Consider the following 6,877-nt stretch of genomic DNA (forward strand, 5'->3'; position numbering starts at 1 on the left):
ACTTCTCAGAGTCTATCCATTTTAAAACCTGTTTCACTTTTTAAAAAAAATCATAGTTTTGTTTTGGTTTTTAAATAACTTTCCTGACAGCAAGGCAACCTGAAACAAGTTAGGCTATTCACACATACTGACAGCAATCAGGGAATACTTTTACCGCCCCCCCCCCCCCCCCACCCCCCCCCCCCCCCCCGTTACAACAGTAATAGCTAAAAAACAAAAAGAATTCTTTCATTAAAAGACTAATTTCCAAAATCTAAAGAGCAGCTTATACTCCCTTTGAAAGGCATTTTGGAAGCAATAAAATTCCCAACTAATCTTTTATATAAATAACAAATTAACCAAGAAAAGGCACAAAAAAAGCCCAAATAAAGTCCCTTTCCTTTGCCCTGTCACCTCTACCTTTTTTATTCATAAGCAAATTGTAAAGCAGATATTCAAACAGAAAACATACAAGCTTTTACCAAAACTTTGTATGCTTTTTAGGTAAAATACATTCAAACTGATCATATACTCCAGAGATAATCTCTTTAATTCTATTTTAGAAAAAAAATCTACTGTCTGGTAACCCACGTGTTTCCTTATAATCATTATTTTCAGACCCAAATACCAAATATTAGTACTCTGAGTCTAATAAAAGTTTCCTTTTTCAAAGCAATCTATTTTTCTTACGTTTTTCTATTTTTTGACTTTCATTTCTGTGTTTGTATGGTTAGAAAAATTAGAGAAATTACTTTTTAATGTATCAGTAGAGATTAATTTTCAAATTGCAGCATCAGAAGTATGCATGCCTTCATTCTGAAGTTATATGTAATCAGACATCATTTTCTTAATTGAGCTGTCCTGAATTAATCAGCAATGGTCAGTTTTATCATGTTAGACACAATATATGTCCTCGTAATATTCAAATGGCCAATAAATCTATATGATTTAACTTTCATGGGTTAATCAGGTTAATCAGATCAATAAACTGATCACTTAATCCTCCCTATATATTTCATATTTGTACTAAAAATTAGTAGTTCTAAAAGTAGAAACTTATCTTTTTAAGTACATATGCTTCAGACGAACATTCTTAAAAACTGTGTTAACAATTTAACCACCCTTGAAGAATACATTGCAACTAGGGGGCAGTACAGCAGTGGGCTCTGGATTGAGACTGTCTCAGCGCTCAAATTCTAGACTTCTACTTAACCTCAGTTTCCTCATTTTTAAAATGGAGATTAGAATATTACCTATTTCATAGGTTTCTGAAAAGATAATAACTAATTATCTCAAAAACAAACCTTGTAATGGGCCTTGAAATGGCTGATTTGTACACATACTATGTAATAAGTCTTTAAATAACTGAAACCCAAAGATTTAAATTTCTGAAACAATAAAAAAAGCATGTTTCTTTTAAAAGAGTGTTTATTTTTGTGTAAGTAATTTGCATCTCAGAATGCAACTTTTTTTTAAAAAAAACAAGTTTCTAAACTTGGTTTAAAATGTTATGTTGCAGAACATAAAATTATAGTTTTTCATTTGTGCCATACACCATTGCCTCTGCATTACAACAAAACACTAAAGGATTCTGATACATGGGTTACACCACACCTCTACCAAAACTCTTCAACTATAAATAACATATATTACATTGCTCCAACTACTAAGAAAAAATTTCAACTTCTGTAACTCATAAATGTGAATTCATAAGAAAATTTAAGAGAATTCAACTATACTATCAGTTAATAACTGGGAACACTCCTGAAAGACATTTCAACTCTGAACCTGTTTCGTTTATAAATAAAGAATAGATTAAATTATCTCTTAAGGTCTTTTTTCAGCTCTATAATTCTATGTGAGTCATTAGGCACTTCCCTTAATTCACTAAAGCAAGTTTCATAAATACACATTAAACGCTGTTTGCATCCTCAGAGTTTTAAAAATGCTTACAGCAGAAGAAAAGCACACTGTAATTATAATAATCTCTAAAACTTTAAGTAAGCAAATAGTCGTGGTTCTATCACAGACCAACACTAAAAACACAGTTTCAAACCAACCCTAAACAGTAAGGTCTTTTGCACCGTAATTCTCCTTTTAGGACTTTTATCCTCCTCTTAGCAACCCCTCATTCACTTTTCAAATATTGAAAAAGGCATAAAGACATCTTCTCAAGAGTACTGCATTTTCACAAACGACAAGAAGCCTTAAAGCAAGGACACAATGTTTAAAAAGATGGAATGCTGAGCATCAGAACATGAATATTCTTCTGAGTGTATGTTAGGGTTAGGGAGGAAAGGAGTAGAAGGGTAAAAGAATACAAATGAAAAATTCAAGGTTATTCCTTTCCTGGTTGCAAGGAGTATGTAAGAATGACAAGTTTTTAAATCAACAGTTTGAAAAAGATCTTTCAGATTTTGAAACAAATTATTAAAATTCCACAAAATGGTCCTTTAGAAAAACTAGGATATCATTTGTCTTTTTGCTCTGATATGAATCAATTATATAAGTATCTTTTATATGTCTTATGATATAAAGGCCCACATAAAGTAATAAAACAACCAGAACACCAAGTAATATTAATAACACTATCCTATATTAAAGAATTATATTTAAAACATTAATCCAATAACATCACCTTATCTCTCACTGTTATCTAAAAATACATAAATATTATAAGTGCTTAGTAAACTATAGTATACATTTTGAAGTATTATTATTTCTTAATTGCTTTACTCTTGCTTCTTTATGCAAGTGGCTATTACAGATAGGTAGTGTCAAAAAAAAGTGGGGGGAATACAAATTCCAACAGAATTACAAGGGAGCATTCGAATGCTCTTATTATAGTGGAATTTTGTTTCAGGAAATATACTGCTTGAAGCTACATTTTAACCATTCCACACTTCTGCCCCTAGTCCAAACATTTAGCTGTTTCCACATTTGGGGGGAGAGGGAACATGCTGGACAGGGAAATTAGCCCTATCTTCAGCTAAACCTTCCTCCTGGTTAATTCTGCCTCTTAGAAAGTGGGATGAGATAAAAGGAGATTGAATGTCAGCACAGCTGATCAGTCACCACAAGCCACATTGCTTACTCATTCTTCTCATTGTGATGCTCAAGAAGCTGGATCGTATATACACAATTTATTAAAGAAGGAACTCTGATATTCAATCTTTCTGTTCTCTTCTCTGAATAATTTCATTTTATTAGCTTTAATCTATAAATTATAATAGTGATTCCCAAATCTCCACCTTCATTCTTGAAGTTCGTTCCTGTATCTTTAACTTCTTCTAGGACATTTTCAATTATACATCATTCCAAATTCAACAACAAATTCCACTTTTATTCAGTTTCTTAAAACTCTCTTACAATCCTGAAGTCTTCACTGATGCCTATTTACAATCCAGTAGAATTAACTGCCAAGTCTAGCTATACCTCCTTCACAATCTCTCAAATCAGCAAAAACATTTTGACTGTGCGAAGAACTATGGTAGGCAGGCCAAGGCCTGTAGGCGAAAAGAAAATAAGCATAAGACACTATGTTCTTTTCCTTTAGAACTTCAATTCAAAAAAAAGAGGGAGCTGATGATTATAATAATTACAATGTATTGTGCTCTTACTATGTGCTAGGCACTGTGCTTAACAATTTTCATGCATCATCTCAGAAAAAACACAAGGTAGATACTATGATCTCCAAATCTCTCCAAACTACAGATGGGGAGAAAAGGAGACCTGCAGATTTTCATGTGTACAGCCATACGATTCATAAGTGGCAAAGCGTGAACTCAAAAAGAGCTGACTACAAAGCCCTCACTAAACATAAACACACAATACAAAACAATATAAATGTCAGAAGAAATGTACAAACAAAAGAAGCAATCTTTTCCAATGTGAACTCAAAAAGAGCTGACTACAAAGCCCTCACTAAACATAAACAAACAATACAAAACAATATAAATGTCAGAAGAAATGTACAAACAAAAGAAGCAATCTTTTCCAAATTCATCTCTTGAACGGGCTCCATCCCACTGCCAATACCCTATTTCAGAATTTCTGCAAAACTAGTGCTGAGTGGGCTACTTAAGAATTACCTATTAAGTCCTATTAAATTACTATTCCAGGGCTGGCCAGTTAGCTCAGTTGGTTAGAGAGCAGTGTTATAAGACCAAAGTCAAAGGTTCAGATCCCCATACAGGCCAGCCACAAAAAAAAAGAAAGCTGTATTTAAATTACTCTTCCTAGGCTCAACCCTTGAGATTCTGTGCCACTGGGTATGGGGTGTTTCTGATGCCATTTTTTTGTAAGCCATTCTCCTAATTTCTGTTTACTCATTCATTCATTTATTCACTCAACAAAGATTTGAGTCCCACCAAGCCCCATAACCTCATCCCACATATCTCTTCTACACCTGATCCTACTGCATTACATTCTGAAAATATTTTAAAAGCCTGATTTTCAACTTTTCACTCCTCTACTGGAAGATTTTTATTCCCCATCAATTTTTTTTTTTGCAATCAAAGCTTTGCTGACATATAATGAACAACTGGTACACAGTAAGTGCTCAATAAATGTTACTTCCCTTTCTCATTACATAATCCTAATTCACATTATATTACATAGTCCTCAATTCATAAGGGAGGGGAACAGTATAACATACAAGAGCTAAACATAAGCAGCAGCTACTCTTCCATTTCAGCTGCATATGCTATTTCTTCCCCTTCCTTAAATGCTCTCCTGTGCATCGGTCCGAATCCTTAAAGGGACCGACATTCACTAAAACTTGCTTGACTTCCTGACCACAATAATCTTTCTTTTCTTATCATTTAGAGAACAGCTAAAACTGTCTGAAAAGTAATATCCTAACATTATATTAAATGCAGTTTCCTACCATCCTCTCACTTTTTAATAATTTTAGCTCTTGGCTGATTAAGATTCTTGAGAGTAGTTCGTATTATTCATTTTCATTATAATTCCACGAGTTCCTGGCCTGCTGCTAAGTATATAGTAAGCCTTAATATGACAATACCACATTTTCTACTGTGCAAGTCATCCTTAAGTTACTAACCTTGCTTTGTACCTTTATAACATCATTAATTAATTTCCCCCAAATCAAAAATATCTAAATGATTCAAAATTGTCAAAAGTTCATCCTCTACATAAGCAGGATATAGTGTAGTGGTTCTGCCATACATCTGCTACAATGCCTTGGGCAAGTAGCTTTACTACTCTAAGCTTAAATTTTCTTGTCTATAAAATGCATATAATATTTCTCAGGTTGATGTGAAAAGTTAATGAGATAATATAAATCACTTAGCACAGGGCCTGACACATAATTCTTGATAAATGCTAGTTTTTATTATCTCCTAGGACACAAAACCTATAGAGTAAATTTTTTCTAAGGATTAAATTTAAGCCAAGCGACAAGGAAATAGTCTAGGAACTCACATATTCAGAAAAAAAAATCTAAATCAAGACAGAAAGATTACACAGAAAGAATTCTCTAATTAATTGAATCAAATTCACAAGGCTAGGGTTTTTTATAAGATTACTTTAAACAGGAATAAGTACAGTTAACTTTACTGACAAAAATAAAGCAACATGCATAGCACTGAAAAGGGGCTCAGTAGTCCCTGTAGTGAAACAGAAAGAACACAGGGCTTAAATACAGAAGAACTCGGGTCCAAATAGCAGCTGGAACCACCTGCTAATTAGATAACATTTAAAAAGTAAATTCTCTAATCCTGTTTTCTTATTTGTAAGATGAGGTAAAAATAGTTGCCACAGATTAAATAAAGTAAATAAAAAGCCTGCTTGGCCAGCATGTCCTCCACTGGTGGACCATTCCCTTCTGTGCTTAAAAATAAAAATTCTGTGTTGACCAAAGTCAAGGGTTTGGATTCCTGAACTAGCCATTCACCATAAAAAATAAAAAATAAAATTTTGAACTGTGTTTTACAATAAGGTTGGAAAGTTCATTATATACAATATATATGCAATTCAAAGTCAATAATTCAACACAAAATTGGCAGGCAGGAAAGTAGAAAGATTTTAACTAAGTCTAAGAATCTGACTTCTCAACAGGAGGCACGTCTGTCATACTTACTTCAAACAGCATGCACGACATAACCTATCAAGGAATAAGAATGTTAATGAATGCTTTTTGGTTAACAAAATAATATGAATGTTTCCGCCCTTCAAAATGGCTACAGAAGTAGATTATTATTAAACACTATGTACAGAATTCATGTAAGAAACATGAATTTCCCACATATGCCTTCCCTCATCCACCCAGCTCTTTCCCAGTGCTCTTAAGATCATCCTTACCTGTACTAATTCCTGAAACATGGTTACACGATGAATAAAATAAGCTCCTCACTCACTGATGCAAACAAAATATTTATGCCTACATTTTAAGATTGATTTAAAGTTTAAGTCAAGTAGAGAAATTTTTAATTTGCTCTAGATCTGAATATATCCAGGACTTCTACAATAAGGCTAGATTAACCTCAGCTATCATAATCAATGGAAATAATTTACCAATGCTGTATTTATCAAGGAAAAAAAGACACTAACAAAAGAGAAAAGAAAATTTACAATGCAAAACTCTGTAACCAAGCTCCAACATAATAGCAGTTCATAAAGAGTTCCCTCATTTGGCTTGAATGTTGGAGAAACTTGAGTGAAAACGGGCAAAACCAAAAACCAAAAAAAAACCCTAGGATAATCTTACCTTTACAAGTGTTAAAATGTTTTTAAAAATGATTTAGGGGGCCAGCCCGGTGGCGCACTGCTATAGTGCGCCGCTTGGGAAGCGCGGCGGCGCTCCCGCTGAGGGTTCGGATCCCACGTGCAGACCGGCGGCTCACTGGCTGAGCGAGGAGCGGGGGCAACACCGAGG

Source organism: Galeopterus variegatus, unplaced genomic scaffold, assembly GCF_000696425.1.
Source record: "Galeopterus variegatus unplaced genomic scaffold, G_variegatus-3.0.2 Scaffold731, whole genome shotgun sequence".
NCBI classification, from domain to species: domain Eukaryota; kingdom Metazoa; phylum Chordata; class Mammalia; order Dermoptera; family Cynocephalidae; genus Galeopterus; species Galeopterus variegatus.